Source organism: Notolepis coatsorum (assembly GCF_963971535.1).
Source record: "Notolepis coatsorum genome assembly, chromosome: 10".
Classification (NCBI taxonomy): Eukaryota; Metazoa; Chordata; class Actinopteri; order Aulopiformes; family Paralepididae; genus Notolepis; species Notolepis coatsorum.
The window spans coordinates 75,594,160-75,615,587 of NC_140174.1; positions in this window are offsets into that span (position 1 = coordinate 75,594,160).

Sequence of the window (21,428 nt, forward strand, 5' to 3'; positions counted from 1 at the left end):
CAGGAAGTATCGGGGGCAGCGTGAGCCTCCCACGCGTTACTCCTCGCCTCGAGTCGAGTTAACTGTCTTCTTCAAGGACACTTCGGCACACTGCAGAAAGGAGATATTATGGATTGAAAAGGTGTGTTTTTAGTACGCACGCACGTCGCCCACACACACACACACACACACACACACACACACAGAGAGAGAGAGAGACAAAACGCTGTCTGACGCAAAGGAGTCTGAACACAAAACAGCTATATGTGCTCCTGACACATCATACAACACACTCTAAAACTCAATACTTTGAATCCTTTGTTCAGTTTAAATCCTTAATCACCAACCATTCCACCATAATCTGCAGTTGTTTTAATTGATTGCACTTATTGTATATTGTGTTGTTTATTGTATATTCATTGTATTTATCATTTATTATGTTTATGTCCGACGTAATTGAAAATGGGGGCTTACCCTCTTTTTCGAGTTGAAATAAAGATGAAATAATTTTGATCGCCATGGTTAAATTCATAATTTACCATCCCTAGCCAGCTCTATTTGTCTATGGAGAAGTTCCCCTTCTTTGCAAGGCTATAACTTTTTAAATTCTATTGCTAAATTGACATTATTATGGCCCATTCAATGTCCTATATCTATTGTTCAGGGTGTAGCAACGTTATACTTTTTCATTCACATATTCATACTAAAATATGGTCTAAAGTATAAGTATGTTTTTATCGTTTTCTGCAGCTTTCTCCAGAACTTGATTTATAGCCCCAAATGCATTATATTGATGATCAAATACAGTTTGGTAGCGATCGGTGCCAGATAAAAAATGTCAACTGGAGGTACTTCTAGAAGTTACTACGTATCATCTGATGTTGACCGGATGGGCGGGGGGTCGTTTATAATTCCGTGGGCAACGTTATATCATTCATCTAGTGTGGGTCATATGATCATCAGAGCAGTTTATATGGAACACGTTAGAAAATAACGCTGAAACTCACCGTGGCTTCCTCGCGCCGTTGGGGGATGAGCGTGGAACAGAATTTTTTCTATTATGGGATGGAGAAATACCGGATCCATTTCCAGGTTGTATAATAGTATATACGTCCAAATCATGTTGTTTATTGAGTTAGGATGAGCGATCGATTATCCAGTGTGTCAAGATGGAGTCCCGGGAGCTATAGCGAGTGGTCGGACCGAATTTGGATGAGCACCAGTTTCCTGTTTCCGGTTTGCTGTTTGGGCGATCTGCCGATCGGCCACCAGATGGCGCTCTTGAACCGTTAGAGAGTTGAGTGGAGATCAGCAGTATATCTCAGGTCCCCGGAGGAGAAATATGATTTCGATCACAGATTTTTGAAATATTGATATCAAAGACGAGTTACAGCGTCTTCGGCAGAATGAGCATGGCGGGGAAAGACGAGTTCCAGCGTTTTCGGCGATTAAAGTGTTAATAATTACTCTTTTTGATATAATAATAATAATAATGCATTTTATTTATAAGGCGCCTTTCAAGACACTCAAGGTCGCCGTACAACAATTTAAAAACAGTTCATTCACAATCCATTAAAAAAAATAAGATATGACTGTTATAGCACACATACTATGTACAAATGCAACCATTTTCTCTTTGTATTAGTCTGTCTGTGATTTTGCTGATCTGTACCATGTGACCTTTACCACCCACTTGAGGAGTTGTTTAAATAGTATGTATGTATTGAGTGATTCAACCACTACGAAGTCCTATATAGATCACATGACACTAGTCACACTACTACTACATTCATGCTCTGATGAAGGCCAACTAGGCCCAAACACTAGCATGTTTTGTTTGACGGCCAAAATGGACTGCATTTATAAAGCGATTTTACACCCATTCACTCACAGAAGCGCTTTACACCCATTCACTCACACATTCACATGGCGGAGGCAACCATGCAAGGTGCCAACCTGCTCATCGGAGCAGTTAGGGGTTAACTGTCTTCTTCAAGGACACTTCGGCACACTGCAGAAAGGAGATATTATGGATTGAAAAGGTGTGTTTTTAGTACGCACGCACGTCGCCCACACACACACACACAGACACACACAGACACACACACACACACACACACACACACACACAGAGAGAGAGACAAAACGCTGTCTGACGCAAAGGAGTCTGAACACAAAACAGCTATTTGTGCTCCTGACACATCATACAACACACTCTAAAACTCAATACTTTGAATCCTTTGTTCAGTTTAAATCCTTAATCACCAACCATTCCACCATAATCTGCAGTTGTTTTAATTGATTGCACTTATTGTATATTGTATTGTTTATTGTATAATCATTGTATTTATCATGTATTTATTATGTTTATGTCCGACGTAATTGAAAATGGGGGCTTGCCCTCTTTTTCGAGTTGAAATAAAGATGAACGAATTTTTTTCTTTGATTAATAATTATTCTTTTTGATATAATAATAATAATAATGCATTTTATTTATAAGGCGCCTTTCAAGACACTCAAGGTCGCCGTACAACAATTTAAAACAGTTAATTTACAATCACAATCCATTAAAAAAAATAAGATATGTTATCTATAGCACACGTACTATGTACAAATGCAACCATTTTCTCTTTGTATTAGTCTGTCTGTGATTTTGCTGATCTGTACCATGTGACCTTTACCATCCACTTGAGGAGTTGTTTAAATAGTATGTATGTATTGAGTGATTCAACCACTACGAAGTCCTATATAGATCACATGACACTACTACCAGTGCCGTCTGGGAGAAATGCAAGGCCCTGTGCGAGATTTAAACGCGAGCCCCCCCCCCCCCCCCCCCCCCTAAAGGTAAAAAAAAATAAAAAAAAATAAAAATGTAATATAATTATTATTATTTATTTTTATTTATTTTTGCATACAGTCAACGTATTCTTAAATAATAGCACTGCCCGAGGCTGGGCATACAGTCAACATATTCTTAAATAATAGTGCTGCCCGAGGCTGGGCATATGATACAGTCAACGTATTCTTAAATAATAGCACTGCCCGAGGCTGGGCATACACAACATATTCTTAAATAATAGTGCTGCCCGAGGCTGGGCATATAATACAGACAACAGTCAACGTATTCTTAAATAATAGCGCTGCCCGAGGCTTAGTGGCAATGCACCTGTACAGTCGTGCACTTTATGATTAATTGAAAATGGGGGACCCTGATGTAAACAAGACGAAAGTCTTTCTCTGGTCTGCATCCCCTTAACAATTGTATGTATTGAGCTGTACTGTACTGTACCCATTCTGCAATCTGTTAATAAACGTTTCAATCAATCAATCAATCAATCAATCAAGTACACCTGGCAGTAACAGGGAAAATGCATAAAACACCCCTGGAACCTGATAAACAAGCTTAAAGCCAGGTAAATTTTTCAAGCACGACATGCAGATTTGCAGTTTTGCCTTATTTGAATCGAACTCTATAAGCTTAGTACACACGTCACAAACTGCACGATGCAACACACAGAGTGAGAGAGAGAGAGACAGAGAGAGAGAGAGAGAGCAAGAGAGAGAGAGAGTGAGAGAGCAAGAGAGAGAGAGCGAGAGAGCGCGAGAGCGAGAGAGCGCGAGAGAGAGAGCCACGGCGGGAACAGAGTAGATAGCATTAAAAACTCACCCTAACGCAGTCGGGTCCAAGAGGAAGGAGACGACCGTGGAGAAAGTTCACCAGTCCCATGATGATATTGTACCCCCTGTAGCTAAGGGGCTACACAACCCTGACTGTATTAAAGATTGTTTAGATTAAACCACTACTATAGAATATTAATAGCCAGACAGTACAGTTAGACAAAATGGCGGACACTCAATTGACGGCGCGGGGACAGGGATACCAAGTTAACAGTATTTTAATAGTCATAGCAACATACATATTAGTTATCACGGTTCTCCTTTAATCATAGAATGTCAGTGTATCAAAGTCAGCGGTAATGAATAGTTCCTAGATTACGGATACTCGACCGGAGCTCTGAAGGGAGTGAGACGAAACGAGGCGATACAGGGGAAAATCAAATGGTGGCTGGAGACGATGGTTTCCCTCTAGAGCTCCTGCTCCGGAGGAACTGTAGACCGGTCGGATAATCCTGTCGCCGCTGGAAGAAGGGGTCTCGTACGGAACCGGTCCTTGTAATCCTAGCGCCCGATGGCAGGGTTAATAGCTATTAATCCAAAAGCCCGTTGGCATAGATGGTAGCTAGCTAGCTTCGTTTGTACTTGAAGCTAACCCGCAGACGGTCTCCAATGAGTAGTTATATCCAAACGGCGCTGGGTTTAACTATAAGTCTCTCCACGTTACTTCGCTTACACAAGTCACTATACTGTGCCAATAATGGCTCTACAATATTATAGTTGTATCTAAGTAGCCATGAGCTCTCTATAACGATACACTGCTATCGGTCTGTGTACAACTGTACCGGACGTCTCACACTCTCGCTCTGCTAGTTCTCCTGTTATGTTACTGCCGCTGCTGCTACTTGCACCGTCTACAATATATACTCAAACTGATCCCTATGGGGCTCAGCCTATTCACCTGTACAGAATCAATACGCTTGCTCTGGGCTTGTCTGAACGTGTCTGAACATGTCTAGAACCCATGTCTAGGGGGCGCGTCTCTGGCGCCTACAACGTCAAGGATGGGACCCAATAAGGCGAGCGAAGAATACTGTTATGCAAACAGATGGCGTAAAGATATATATCTTATATATATAAACAATATACAAGTTATACAAAATAATAAACGCAGACTTTCAGTGTTAATCTGGACCTTCAGAACACCCCCCGTTGGGATGAACTTGGGAGTCTGTTCCTAGTTTATCTGCCACACGTTAGCACTCAATAACGTAGCTAACGCTAGTTAGCTGTCCCTGCCTTTAGCTAAGCTACTAGCCGACATAGCTATAGCCTGACTGAAGGTTCTAACACGCAACAACTTTCATCTTCAGTCCATCTGCCGAACGTCCTCTTCGTCTTGGCATAACCTAATCACTATACTTGGTATTGATAAGCTTACGGCACGCAGCGTTATTTCTTCTGCTCCGATGCTGCACAGCGCTCCCGTGGAAATAGTCAGACCCCGGCCGTACCTGTAACCCCTCCCCTCGTTGAAACCAATAGTATATCTGCAGAGCCGCAGAGCTCCAATAGTATATCTGCAGAGCCGCAGAGCCCGGAACAAGTCAGACACATTCTACAAACGTGTCTAATGTGAAATATATAAGCATGTAAGCAAAACTAGATTTTAGGTCTGTGATGGAAAGTGATTGTTAAATTCTTTTTTAAACATTTTTTTCGAGGCCCCCCTCCCTGCGAGGCCCTGTGCGACCGCACTGCTCGCACACCCCCTGAGGCGGCCCTGACTACTACTACATTCATGCTCTGATGAAGGCCAACTAGGCCCAAACACTAGCATGTTTTGTTTGACGGCCAAAATGGACTGCATTTATAAAGCGATTTTACACCCATTCACTCACACAAGCACTTTACACCCATTCACTCACACATTCACACGGCGGAGGCAACCATGCAAGGTGCCAACCTGCTCATCGGAGCAGTTAGGGGTTAAGTGTGTTCTTCAAGGACACTTCGGCACACTGCAGAAAGGAGATATTATGGATTGAAAAGGTGTGTTTTTAGTAAACAGTGAAAAATTAGGCGGGTTTCAGCTGTTTTGACTGTGGTGGGAAGTTTGTTCAGTGAGGACAGAGAATAGCCTGCTTCACTTTGATGACCCCCCCCCCAGGAGTGTGGATAAGAGTGGGTCTCAGGCGGCCAGAAGATGCAGAGCGCAAGTGTCTTGAGGGTGTGTAGTTAGAGACCGGAGGTACAGATGAAGCCTTTAGTTTTCATGGACACTTTGCCGCGACGCGCGCACGGTTATATCACGTTGTTTTAATTAATTAGGAACCCAGGCTCCTGTTCTGTTTTATGCCGCCAGGAGGCGCAAAGTCGACCGGCGGCGGTCTATTGAGTATTGACTTCCTCATTCATCACTGTGCCTTTGTGTCGATAACACAAGCCACTGTCAACGTTGGGACGGCGCGAGACTGAGAGAGACTTTATTGTGAATTTAAAATACGCTGGTAAAGTGGGGAGGAAGATTGTTCATTCAAGTAAGCTATAATACAGTCTTATATGGCCACCAGACATATTCTCTCCGTGAAATTGCATTTATCCGTCGCGCGAAAAAGCTGTTTTCTTTTACTTTGAAAGATTGTCACTTCCGCCTCAGTACTCAGCTACAGGGAATGAAATACGTTGGTAAGCTAGCGAATATTGCATTCCTTATTAATTTCAGTAACGTTATGTTTTTCATCTGGAATGCAACTGTCTGGATTATGCATTGAAACTCGAAAGACAGTAAATAAACTAATAAAACGTTCAAACTGTTCCAACTTGTGTATTGTTTTCATAAAAGTTGACTAAGATTGTACTCTTGTATTTTGCACTGTACAGTATGTCACAGGTGAGCTTGCTAGCCATTTGATTGTTAACGTGATAGATTTTGTAAGTAAGAGGTCTGGACATGGACATGGTTGCAGCCATTTGTTTTATTATTCATTTCAATTTGGAACGTTACACAACTCAAGCCAAGTAATAACATGGGAGCATGTTCTAGTGTGAGGAAGTGTGCTCTTCTGTCCAGCACCTAGTATTTATCATTTGGATGCGCATGCTTCTGTAAACCTTGTGCGAGACATGGTTTTGGATCCATCAACTTTAGTACTACTGAGTGTAGTGCTAATCAGATGAATGAATGAATGAATGAATGAATGAAAACTTTATTTAACAGATTGCAGAATGGGTACAATACAGTACGGCTCAATACATACAATTGTTAAGGGGATGCAGACCTGAGAAAGACGTTTGTCTTGTTTCCATCAGGGTCCCCCATTTTCAATTCATATAGACATTTATGACATACACAACATACATGACATTTATGGCATAGGGACATATAGGTATTTAGTACTGATACATTTGTGACATAAACGGTATTCAAATATACAGTACTGTTACCCCTAGATCCTGACAGAGTATATATGATGGGGAGGGGACTGTACATTAGGAGGGGGTGGGTGGGTGGGAGAGAAATATACATACGGCGGGGAGGGAATATATACATGCGGTGGGGTGGAGACTGTCTATTAGGAGGTGGTGGGGGTTTTGGGCATTTACGGTGGCCAGTTTCGAATTGCAGCCTCCCGTAGGTGCTCTTTAAGAGCGGTTTTGAATGTGGGTAGTGATTCACATTCCTTTACAGCTTTGGGTAGGGCGTTCCACATTGTTGTGGCATAATTGCGAAACGTGTTTAGTCCCTTGTTTGAGCCGAATCTGGGTTTTACATGATTTGTTGAGCTTCCTCTGGTGTAGTGGTTGTGGTATTCACTGACCTTTGGGAAGTATTTTGACATGTACATGGGTACCCCGGTCGTATAGTGTATCTTGTAGACCAGGCCCATTGCAAGTTGCTGTACTCTGTCGTCTACTCTAAGCCATCCTAGGTTGTCAAAGTGGGCAGGGGTGAGGTGGGTTCTGGGGTTCAGGTAGTAGTCTGACCAGTTTGTTTTGTGATGTTTGTAATTTTGTTTTAAGCGCCTTTGAGGTGCTTTGGTACCATGAGGTGCACGCATAGTCGTAGTACCCTTGAATGAGTGCTCCTGCCAGAGTCTTCAGGGTATTCTTGTTTACCAGAGAGGAGATCCGGTACAAGAATCTAGTTCGTTGGTTGACTTTTTTTATTACATTGGATGCCATTTTGTCACAGGAAAGATTTGCCTCTAGGATGGAACCCAGGTAGGGTGGCACAGTCTCTTACATTTCAAATGCATGGGGAGGAAGAGTTTATACCCGACATTTCATTAATAAAACCTTCTACATTAAAGCTCTTATATAACCGTGAGACAATAATCTTTGCTTTGGCTTTTGGGACCTTCGTCATTCTGGAGACTGCTATGATGTTGTGGTCACTGAAACCTACAGGAACAGAGACTGCCTTTGAGCATTGGCCTGGCACGTTTGTATAAATATGATCAATACATGTAGATGAAATTTCCCCCATTGTACACTATAAGAAGTGCTTCTACTTTATTCACCTGCACTGCAGAGTATCACGTTAACAATCAAATGGCTAGCAAGCTCACCTGTGACATACTGTACAGTGCAAAATACAAGAGTACAATCTTAGTCGACTTTTATGAAAACAATACACAAGTTGGAAGTTTGAACGTTTTATTTTTACTTTCGTCTTGTTTACATCAGGGTCCCCCATTTTCAATTCATAATGACATACATGACATACAGGTAGACAGTACTGCTACATCTATACATTTATGACATATCAGTTTTGCAAATACAGTACTGTTTGTGATACAAAGTAGTAGTAGATAGTAGTATAGACATAGCAGCATAGTAGGTAGTAGTAAATAAAACGATATGCAAATATACAGTAAGGAACCTGACGCGTCGCTAACTCCGCCATCACAACCATTGAACTATTATAACTCTGTTACACCTATACACGGCTGGCCCATAGTAGGTAGTAATAGATAGTAATACATACTGTACTGTAGTCAGAAATAAAACATTACCAAAAGAATAATATTCTAATGATATTATCTGTCTAACTCGGCCCACTACGGCTGCTGCAGACTCAGCCGAACGTTTAGGCAAATCACAGACGCCGATACTACAACGTCTCTCTGTGGTGCCACGCAATAGGTTGAATCGTAGTGAGCTAAGTTGAAGACAATGGTCGAGGTGTTTCCTGTTTCATAATACGAATTTCATAATAAAAGCGGCCCGCTTAAAAAATAAATAAGAGCTTGTGCCGTTTCAACATTGACAGTTATCAATCGCTTGCGCTCAAAGGATATTTTATAAAACGAGGCATACAATATAATACTATGTATTTGAGCCAAAACATGTGGTCAGAACACAGTGCATTTTGGCCATTCGCTCTCATTCTCTCTCAGCCTCTCTCTCCCTTTGTCGATACAATATATCTTCTTCCAGGGAGTCCTGACCAACACGGCACACAACAAGTTTCAACATAAAAAGTTTATTCCCCCTCAAATGTATATACTCTATTATTACTATATGCGCGAGAGCCCCCCCCCCCCAACAGTGCTGTATATTTGTAGACCTCTTCCAATGTACAGTTTATATGTCCTTGATGCTGCTCTCCAGGGCCCTCATTCATCAACGTGTTCTACGCACAGATTTGTGCTTACCCTGTGCGTACGATCATTTCTAAGCAAAGAGTGGGATTCATCAATTTCAACTTGAACTTGACTTCGTGCTTATATTTACGCACAGCTCGGACCATGCGTACCTGGCGCCCAGTGGTAGAATATATTATTACAACAAGGAAATGAGCTTCTGTGCATAATAACACTGGATGTTCTGTATGAACCGTAATTCATTATAGTTCATTGTAAAATAGCAACAGTAGTGTAATTATGGTCAAAACCCTATAAATAGCATTTGGAATAATAGATCTTTCTCTCAGAATGAATGCAGCATGGTTTATATAGCGTTATCGGAATATATGGGGTGTAGGCTACTGACTGACTGCGCTCCGCGTAGCTTGATTGATTGATTGATTGAAAAGTTTATTAACAGATTGCAGAATGGGTACAGTACAGTACAGCTCAGTACATACAATTGTTAAGGGGATGCAGACCAGAGAAAGTCTTTCGTCTTGTTTACATCAGGGTCCCCCATTTTCAATTCATCATAAATCATAAAGCTCAACTCGTTATTATTTTGCGCACAGACCGCCGAAACACGGGAACGTTTTGATTATATTTAAAAGGCTTTACGTTAAACGAAACAAGTGGAATTTCGAAGCTGTAAGCAGAATACAAGTCATATGAATATAGTGTTCTTCCCCCTTTTTACTGTATAAGAAAGAATAGAAAACGCATTGCAATGACACCAGATAGTGGACAGACTATGTATATGATGGGATTCAAGTTCATGTATTGAAAGGAAGGCTACATCATACATGCAGTGAGATTCATTGTTCTTGTATATGCTCTCGTATTATTGTTTATATAGGCTACCCAATACTGACATCAAAATAGATTGTAGTATGCCTCTAGAAATCGTATGCAGCAGGTAGAAAATTGACGGGAGATCCATCGCGATTTGGAATAAAATTGAGGAGAACTTTAATCCCTGGGTATTAATCAAACAACACGGGGAAAGGCAGCCATATTCCAGCGCGGTCTTTATTAGCCGACAACAAAATAGATGCCTCTAAAAATCATATAGCCAATCGAACACAACTAATAAAGGCATTCATATTACAGCACGGTTATAATGACACACAACCAACGCCAAACAGTGGTCAACGAACGGTCTTTATTAGTATTTTGAGCTGTCCAGGCAGAATTGCAGCAATGGTCTTAGGGAGCCGTTGATATCTGACATCACCGTTTACAAGTCCGCCTTTTATTTATCCCATAATACGCGATAGTGTCTTCTTGGTTCGACAGCACTGAACAATCTCCGTGGAGTTTCTCAGAGTTCCGCTTTGGTCAGTCCATTATTTCACATCCCATGGGGGGTGTTTCCTCACTTTCATGACCATATATGGATAATCATGCACGAGCATTGACGGTAGAACAAAGTGGTATTCATCAACACGGAAGAGCATAGAGCCTGCGTACGCACGTGTGATGAATCCCGACTTCCCTGTGCGTACACTGGTTCTACATTCCGTGCTTACGTGTGGAAATAGAACATGTTCTACGCACACATTGATGAATGAGGGCCCAGGACTGAGATCATGGCGTTCTTCTGCTCCAGGTCCAGCAGCAGCTCCGTGTTCTCCAGCACCTCTTGGCAGCCAGATATGGACACATGGAACGTAAACACTATTATTAGTACAATACATATGATAGGAGCTGGCGCATTTCAATAGTAATGTATATGAATTAAGAGCTTACCGATTGAGAGCTAAATCCACTGCCAACAGACGAGACGCGATATTTACTTCCTAGTCCACTCTCTCTCTGCCTCTCTCACTTTGCCGAGGGCGGAGCTCGTCCAGCACGTTGTCACCAGCTGTATGAGAGCGCCCCCGCTGGTCATTGTTAACATTAACCAAGCAAAACGGCATCAAAACGGCCCCAAAACAGTTGTTCCATGACTATTTATGGCTGTGTCTGTAGGAGGGAGCTGTTCCCTTCGCTGCACGGTATGCAAGGTCAAGAACCTTGAAATGGATTCATGCAGCAATGGGAAGCCAGTGCAGCTCTCTGAGAAGTGGGGTGACATGGGTTGACTTTGATCAATTGGAGATCAGGCCGGCCACTGCATTCTGTATGAGTTGAAGAGCCTTGGTGTCTCAAGCCGGTAAGCCAGCTATCAGAGCATTACAATAGTTGAGGCTAAATGGATTTGTGCAGCAATGGGAAGCCAGTACAGCTCTCTGAGAAGTGGGGTGACGTGTGTGTTGACTTTGGTAGATTAGAGATCAGGCGGGCCGCTGCAATCTATATGAGTTAAAGAGCCTTGGTGGTGCAAGCCGGTAAGCCAGCTAGCAGAGTATTACAATAGTTTAGGCGAGACATGACTGTTGATTGCAGGAGGAGTTTGGTGGCTTCTTTTCTCAGGAAGGGGTGGATCCTTCTCATGTTGCTCAGGAAGAATCGGCAGGCTCTGGTTGTTGAGGCAATGTGAGCAGAGAAATCCATCCGGTCGTCAAGAACCACACCTAGTATAATTTAACATTATACAACAACACAACACACATTATGTGTTTCATCAGAGCAGTCGGAGCACAGGGACATCTACAGTGCAGCTCCCCTGCACAGTGCTTTGTTCACAGGCACGTAGTCAGAGATCTATGGTGGGCATCGTAGATGTAATACCAGCCACCCTTCTTCAGTCACCAGCTCACAACTGGAACACACTGTGGGTGCCAGGGCACTAACTAGCATTAATTGGGTTACTACCGGTCAGCCTCTTTGTATCGAGGCTACGCTGCCATCATTGAATAGACCTTCCAGTGTCACCTACTCTTTGAGTCTTGATGGTTCATAATGTAACTCTTCAATGGTAAATGTCAGAAGCCTTGACTCACAGTAACTGGATAATAAGGACTCCGGGTTTATTCAACAACTCAGGTATTAACAGATGTCATCCTCCAGCCTTCTGCGTAGCCGTGTGGTCAGTTGATGCTTTTTATCGTTAAACAGCCTCAGTACATGTGTTACATCGCCAAGCTATTCATGTAGTCTTACATTGGGAAAACAAGTGTGGAAATGTTTTTCATTGCCATATTAGAAGTTAATCAGTGCCCACAATATCTATATATATAAATGAACATATTTCATACAAAAATATAATTATATATATTTTTTTATTGCACAAACACTATCCTCCAATTATCTGTTACACATTTCACGTGATTGTTTTTTTTTTATTAATTTAGACATCCCAAATACAAACCAAAATAATTCATTCATGTGCACATTTGAAATACATGTTTTGGTGTCTGTCCTAACGCAAGGGATGGCAAGAGTAAGTATCACATTGAAAGCTCTCCGGTGAGGTGACACCACATTATCCCCCGCCAAGTCAGCATTACCGTTGCCAATTAAAAACACATCTGCTATAGAGCATTTTCACATTTTCCCTGATCCTCTGCAATGCCCCCTGGGAGATTTTTTTTTCATTTTTCTATTTATTTATTTTTAGCTCCTTTTGATTAAAATACGAGTGTCTGGTATGACCTTCACACCTGCCACAGCACTGCCAGGACCATGGGAACAGGGCCACTTGATAAATAAAGTCCTGCCACAGCCTCTGACAGGCCGTAATCAATTCTCTGGGAACCGGGCCCTGCAGGTCGAGGCACTGTGGTGCCAATATGCTATAGCAGGGGTCGCCAATTAGATTTGCCCACGGGCCAGATTTTCCCCAAGCCGTTGCTTCGCGGGCCAGGATCAAAAACAATGGCTAATTTAATATACTGATATTGAAAAAAGACAAACGTTTTTCTCTGGTCTGCATCCCCCCAACAACCGTGTGCACTGCGCCGCACTGCACTGCACCCACTCTGCAATCCGCCAAACAAAGTTCTCACTCATCCATTCATTCATGAACAGCTCTCAGCTGTTGCAGATCCCCTTAACAATTGTGTGTATTGCGCCGTACTGTATTGTACCCATTCTGCAATCTGTTAAATAAAGTTTTCATTCATTCATTCATGAACAGCAGATCAGCTGTTGCAGATCACCGCGGCGGGTGATGAACAGATCAGAAGACAGAATGCATGAAAACACGACTCACCATACCTTGTTTGTTGTTCAGTCCTCCAAAATCCCTGCTAATGTTTGAAACATGTCACATATCCACTCGCCGCCCTCCAATTCCAGATTGGCGTTGAATGCAGCTACTTTATCTGCCAACTTTAACACAGTTGTAATAACAACCATTTCCTCGTTGTTGTTGTCGCCACATATTATGCAGAGAGGACGTCGGCTCGGCACGCAAGAATCACCGACCTGTTGCAATAAACCCGTATTTTAAGTATGGCTCCTGTTTATTAAAAGAAGCGTTATATTCCCCTGTTGCATTTCCCTATCCAAAGATGTTTGTTTTGTTTTTTAACACATTTGTTACTCGCTCCATCTCGAACGCGGAAGTGAAAGTTCGTTAGGGACTATTCCATTGGTTCTCCCAGTCCACGTGACCATTTCTAGCATTTCAATTGGCTATAGTGCTATTGATGACTACCGGTAGATAGATACAGCTTCACAATAAAAGACACCCTGGCGTCCCGAGTGAATATTTCCTGCGCGTAAAATAAATATCATATTCTCAAAATAATCTGACGGGCCAGAAATTATTGCTGGCGGGCCAATGTCGGCCCGCGGGCCGCCTATTGCCGATCCCTGTGCTATAGGCTCACCTTGTGTGATGCATTTTTGTCTACTTTGCACATCTGATGCGGTGGATCGGCCCGGCAATGCAATTAGTGCAAAGGGCCAATGACTTTGCTGTTCTGCATTAAAGGGATGAGACTCATGGACTGCTTTTCAATGGTGGAGGCAGATGGATAGACAGACAGACAGACAGACTGACAGACAGATAGATATACTGTAATATATACTGTACATACATAGGCTACTGTACATACATACAGTACATACATACATACATACATACATACATACATACATACAGTAGATAGATACATACATACATACATACATACATACATACATACATACATACATACATACATACATACATACATACATACATACATACATACATACATACATACATACATACATACATACATACATACATACAGTAGATAGATACATACATACATACATACATACATACATACATACATACATACATACATACATACATACATACATACATACATACATACATACATACATACATACATACATACATACATACATACATACATACATACATACATACAGTAGATAGATGCATAGACAGCCAGACAAAGGTGGAAGACGTTTAAATTCTCCTTGCTGACCACCAACTGGAAATCTCAATGAAGGTATAAGCATGAATGACGAATGTAGGGCACAAGCACACAAGTTAAGTGTCCAACTGAATTAAGGACACAGTCACTTCAATACCCCTGTGGACGCATACGGCATTTGCCTTTGTTTTCCAGGGCGGAGAAGACAAGCACAAAGAGGGGACACATGTTTACAGGTCGAACTATGGGCATGCATTACTGTCATTGTGCACGTAGAGCATGCTAAGGTGGGCCACCTATTTTTGTATACATAATAATAGTTTTATAAATCACCTTTAATGTACTTGTATCATAGAAATGCAAGCTTTCTAATGATATTTATGCATTTTTACCAGTAATTCATTCATAATGTTTTTTTTTCGTATACCTTGCGGGAGGAGTGATTTGTGAATGGGAGGTTTTCATTCCACCGGGTGCGTTTCTTTGACTACATGCCCAGTGCCATTAAAGCCATGGGTTCAAGCTATCAACATCTCTGTGATTATTGTATTATGTAGTTGTGTAGTTAGTATATATGTATATATATATATATATATATATATATATATATATATATATATATATATTTGGGGAAATGTTCACTACAGATGATTGCGTTTATGAAAATTATGATTTTTTTATGTAAAAAGCCTTAACCTGTTCCACACGAGGTGAAAATCTGCCTAAAATATATACCTATGGTAAATGGAATATTGCTCCACTTCTAGGGCTATTTGCATATTCTTGGTATCTAGGTACATCTATGGACCTCAGGGAATGTATTCACAGTGTCAGAAATATTGTGTCTATTACTAGGCTTGCTTAAATTGTGATGAAACAAAGGAGAATATAAATTATGATTTTTCTTTGCATCTTTGACAGTGAATAACACCATGATAATAATGACCAAACTTAAAAAAATCTAGTTTTTTTTATCTCGTTCAGTACCCTCTTGAGATCATGTGTACAAAGAATCTAAGGAAATTAATAAAGGGAAGATGATTAAACCGAAGGTTCTGTAGATACAGTACTGAATTCTCCCATCCGGATCAATGCAATTTGAAATATTATTATAGAATATAGAATATGATGCTTATACATTACCTTATTATAGCCAATTCGCACATTTATATATACATATATTATCTTTCAAATGCCCGAGTTCAATTTGGATTTAGTATCACCAGGCGTGCATAAGAACAGATAATGAAATCTACTGTAATCTACTGTACTTTTTAATTTCCCCCACAGTGCAACCATTTTGAAACTAATTTCAGATCTAATTGTTCCTACATGCTAATGTCGTCTCTTCTATTGGACTTGTCTCGTGAAGTATAGTATTATCTTAACAGTTCAGTACTCTGCTGTTGTTCTGATCTAAGTTGCTGGTTCTGTATCGTTAGTGGCTTAGCTTGGCATCACACTGCACTATCTCGCGTACGTGCACGCGTACTGAATAAACCACAAATGTACCTCTAATACCAGTATTAGTCTGACCACACCCCTCATCAGCTTACCTTCATAAGCAGGTGTGTGGTCACCTGCTCTCCTCCTTCTCGCTTTCACCACAAGGAAGAAGTGCCTCGGTAGATCCCCACACTTGACACCATGATGGAAGAAATTGGATTAGGAACAGCTTTGGGAAACAAGGATACGTTGACATCATATCTTTATTTTCTCTCTCACTATTTTTCGAGAAAATACGGCGATATTGTCTTCGTACTGGAGTGTCTAGAAGATGATGATCATTCTAAAAACCCTCCACCGGTTTTCGTATTGGGAGCACGCCGCTGCATGCTTCTCAACTGCAGTTCCTTGCTGTGTTTGTTGGGGTGAAACCTGTCAGGCCACAGCTGAACTGTCGGACATGCCGCTGTTGTGAGGAGCGGTGCGTTCCAGGTTGGGTGAGTAGTGTTTGCTGGCGGGCTCCACTTGTCTGTTAGTGCTATGGGGGCTACTTGACAAAGTTTATGGAAACCGGCCCAAGGCTAGGGTCCTTTGTTCAGCCACCTAGGCGACAGAAGGCCTTGGTCTGGAGACCATTATAGTTTTAACTAGTGGGCCGCGACCATTGACACTGGTGATCCCTGTGTGTTCTGGACGAGTGGATTCTCTCTGTCACCGTGTTAAGGCCCCATCTTTCATATCCAAATGAGAGTATTCCTTCACAAGGGGATATGTGCATGTAATGTGCGATAGCGGCAGATTCATGTTCAAAGTCAGCTACACAGGCCAGTTGGTACTGTGCTGATTTCCGTCGGATGTGGTAAAGTCACCGTTGTGAAGCGGTGTTGACATCTTGTTTTCTCTTTTCTCTTAAAAAGTGAGGAGAGGTTCAGAACGGCGGCCTGTCTGGGTGAGTGTTATGTCATTGTTTACATGTTCATAGCTTACGGTTAGCCAGTCAGCTGTTAACTGCTGCGTTAGCCTGCTGGATCGCTGCATGGCCTGCTTAGGGCCTACCATTAGCCAGTCAGCTGTTAGCTGCGGGGCTAGCATGTCGTGGTCGCTAGGTAACGTTAGCTTGCTGCTATGGCCATGGCCTGGCGCGGGGTAGCTTAGCTTCTCGCGCGCCGCCGTGGGCTCGCTTCTGATCGTTAGCTTGATGCTATTCTGTTGAACGTGCTTTGATTTTAACATGTTTTACACTCTTGACCACGACGTCATCCTTGACAGGGGATGTTTTCGTCGACCCTGCCCTGAGCCAGGACGGCAAGGATTGCATCAACAAAGGGACCGTTGCGACGGGTAGAGCGGCGACGCTGCCCGGATCGAACAACACAGGACGGCTGTGTTTCTACGGTGTCTTGAGACTGCACTTCGCTGATCTGCGTTCCGGGTAGGAACGGGGTTGACCAGACCTCATAACACGTCTTCTGGTTTTACTTTGCTAAATGTATTGTGAATAACGGTGTTTTTCCCAAAACGTGTGTTGCTACAATGCATTTAGGATACGTTGCGGGTTATGTGTGAGCTGTTTTTGTCACTGGCAGTTAGCTTCTCCGTGCAAACGGGATGTAATGATCTGGTTGTTGTGTGAGAAACACGGCCGTGTACTCACAACTAAGGTAACTAACCTATGAAGCTATGCTTGGTGACAAGTGAGTAAGAGAATGTTCTTTCTCAGACTGTAATGACAATGAACAGTGTGTTCACACATTAACAGGTTTTCCTGTTTTAACTGGCCGTATTGAGGGTAAAATAGGAGGATTGTGTTTTCCCCCCCGGTTCCCTGGGGACTTTATCACCTCCTATCAGACATGTTGTGCATTAATTGTGTCTTTTGTGTGGTAGGGATACGATGTAACTCTTAGCTTGATTGCTGAGGTTGTGCTAAATCTGCTGGAGAAACTTATTTCCTAAAGGGAAATTGGTTTGGTTGCTGTCATGTGTGCTTAGCAAGGCCTGTGGTCGATACTAATCAAGAATGATGTATTCTCTCATTGTGAAAAAAACGGCGTTCCTCTGTTGAGTGTTTTTGCCATTTTTTGTAGGTGATGATGGGTTGTGTGTGTCATGTGACCTACAACTGGGTTGTACTGGCCACAGAAGCACATGTGTATGTTGGACCGGGGTTCTTAGAGCCCTCTCTATTCTGTGTTTTTCCTTAGTAAAAATCAGATAGCAGGTTAGCTCATGCGCTGTGTGGAGCTGTGAAACGCTTCATGGAGCTGACTATGACTGTGTCATATTCTCTTTTTGTCGTTACGTCGTATCATGGGTGTGGGGTCGTAAAGGGGTGAACTGGTAACCTTTCCTCTCCCCATTGTTCTGTCGGTCAGGGGTACACCCCCTGTCCTTCAAGGTTCCCGTCACGTGGCGGTTCGGCACGTTACGGGGGGGGGGGGGGGGGGGAGGGAGTTCCTGGTCCCACGGCCTGGTATATTGGGCGTGTGCACCGCAGGAATTCCCCCGCCATAGAGTACGTCACCGTGCGCGTCTCTGTTGGTAGGACTTCCGTGTGCTGTTCAGGTCCATGTGATGGATCTGTTTTCAGGGGGGGTGGTCAGGGCTCCTCCTCACCAAGCGCCTATTCAGGCCTTCTGTGAGTTCGGACTCCTTCTTCCATGTGAGGAAGCCTCCATCAGAGTACAGAGCCTTCCTCCTCAGATTGTCAAAGTGAGTGGACCCTCTAGAAGGGTCCTTTTCTATTGTATGTATATTCGATTCAATTCGTTTATTGAGTGTGTATGGGTTCAGTGCCTCTTCCCCGGAGGCCCTAAAGCCAGTTTTTTACATGGCTCAAGGTGCAATATATTCTTTTCAATCTGTACAGCTCGCGTGGGAAGTCTCTCTGGGGATCCCCGTCTCTTTCCTATGGGAGGGTGGTGGGATGTAAAAATGTGAAATTTTTTTACCCCGGCTGTGTAGACTGGGATACATACTGTTGATGCTTCCTTCTTTCTATTCCGGAAGTGTTGGAGTTAGGGAGTGTCACACCCCTCTTGTCGTTCCCCTGGGCGCCTTGGGGATTCAATGACAGGTCTAAATAGCCTGTTCATTGATGGGGGTGTGTCCCGACGCACGTATAGTGCTAGCTCGCTGTAAACAGGCGATTGACTGGCACGCCTTGGTTGCTTGTGGTTGAAACAGCGTTTTTATAAAGCAACTGAGAGGGGGGTTTTTCCTCTTCCGACGACCACATCCCATGACCTGGGTGGGTTGTCGACGGATTCTCGTTCATGTCTGGGGGATGATGACGGGATGGATCTGAACATATGTGGTGGGGTCTCACGCCCTTGGGGTGGGCCACCAGGCGCGGTTCGTCCGAACGTCTGGGTGGCGCCTTCTTTTCATGTTAAGATCAACACGCATATCTGCCCTTCTCCTGGAGTAGGCATGTCGGCGTGGTTAGGGCACGGGACTGGTTCTGGTCACGCTGGTCCAGATCAGTTGAACCCGTTGTCCGCCGGGGATGCAGATCTGCTGTTCTGGTACCCTGAGGGACTTGGGCTTTTTTCAGGGGGAAAAATGCCAGGTCGGTCTGGGTGTCACAGGGTTAAGCGCTATGGAGACCCTGGTTGGGTATGTTTTTACTCAGCACTGTCGTCATGGCTTACAGCCATGCCATTCTGTACGCGCTCGATCTCGTCGGATCTCGGCCGCTACACAGGTTGGTCCTGGTTAGTACTTGGTTGGGAGACCGCCGGGGAATACCAGGTACGGTGTGCTTAGGGGCTGGTTCTCCATTATTTTTCGCTCCTCTCTCACGCATGGCGAAGAGGGGCCTGTGGGGGTGGTTTTTTGACCTCCTCTGGTGACCCTGTGCTTCCCGTACCGCCAGGCCCGGTCCGAAGTGATGTTTGCGACCCGTAGGCCTGGGTTAACCCTTTTTGGAAACTGAAACACTTGTACTGCGGTATAGCCGGTGTATACCCGCAGGTGTGTTTTGGAGTTTTTTCTTGAGGGGTTATAGGAACAACCACCGCATTGGGTAACACCGAGGTGGTTGATTCCCTGGTGTGTTGGAGCAGTGTCAACTCCCGGGTTCACCGTTTGAGGGTGCCCCTGCACGTTCATGACGTCTGCCAATCGTGTCAGCCTTCTCTGCCTCGACCCCTCTGGGTGGGGGTTTTTAAATGGAGGCTTGGTCATGCAACACCGCCAGCTTACGCTCCTTCCGCCGGGGCGGCTGTGTTCAGCTGTCCCCTCTGGCGCCTGTCTCGTCCGCAGTCTCCAGGCTAGGGTTAACAGCCTGTTGCCTGGTTTTTCCCCGGTGCGCTGCCTGCTTCCGTTGGTTAACCTTTTTTGTGTGCTTACGGCCATGCTGACTGTCTGTTCTGCAGGGTTAGTGTGCCAGGCGGTGTACTGTTGGGGGGACGGGGCCCGCTCGGCTTACGGCCATACCGACCTGAACACGCCCGATCTCGTCCGATCTCGGAAGCTAAGCAGGTTCTGGCCTGGTTAGTACTTGGTTGGGATACCGCCTGGGATTACCAGGTGCAGTAACTGGGGGGCCTTTGTCCGAATACGCTGGCGATGTGGGGGGCGGGGCACTACGTGCCCACCTGGTGGGGTCTTGATGCTGGCATCATGGACTTCTCCGGGCCCCCATTCCAGGGAGTCCAGTCCTTTTGGTGGGTCTGGGTCTTCCTTCGCGCTCCGCTGCTACGGCCTTGCCACGGGGTTGGGTTTGCCCTTGACCCCGTGATTCTGGGGGCAGTAACGAGGTTGTTCCTCCGTTCGTTCCCGGGTGGCATGCGGGTTGTGCGTGTGTGTAGTCGTGGGGTCAAGCCACGGTCTGCTCACCCTGTGCGTTAAGTTGCTTGAGTGCCTCTTCGCACGGTCGGGTCCGTCGCCTTCCCGTGAAGCCTCTAATAGGGGGGATACCCTCCATTAGGGGGGGTCGGGGGGGCTCGGCCCTCCCTGTTCTGATGGTTTTGGGGGGCTGTCAGCGGGGTGTATTTGTCAGCCAGTGGCTCCGCTTGGCCTCCCTTGTGCAGTGTGATGCCAAGCTAAGCCACTAACGATACAGAACGATAGGTTATGACTATAACCAAGTTCTGTTAGTTAGGGGCGATGCTTGGCATCAGACGGCCGCTGCAGCCCTTGACCTCACCTTGTGGTGAAAGCTTGGGAAGGAGGAGAGCAGGTGACCACACACCTGCTTATGAAGGTAAGCTGATGAGGGGTGTGGTCAGACTAATACTGGTATTAGAGGTACATTTGTGGTTTATTCAGTACGCGTGCACGTACGCGAGATAGTGCAGTGTGATGCCAAGCATCGCCCCTAACTAACAGAACTTGGTTATAGTCATAACCTATCGTTACGTTACCCATAGGAGAATAGTGAGGTGGAAGAATCATCAAGCAGGATGCGGTGCTCTCTTCAGAAGGTTTTCATTTTATTGCATATAAAACACAAGGTAATTCTATA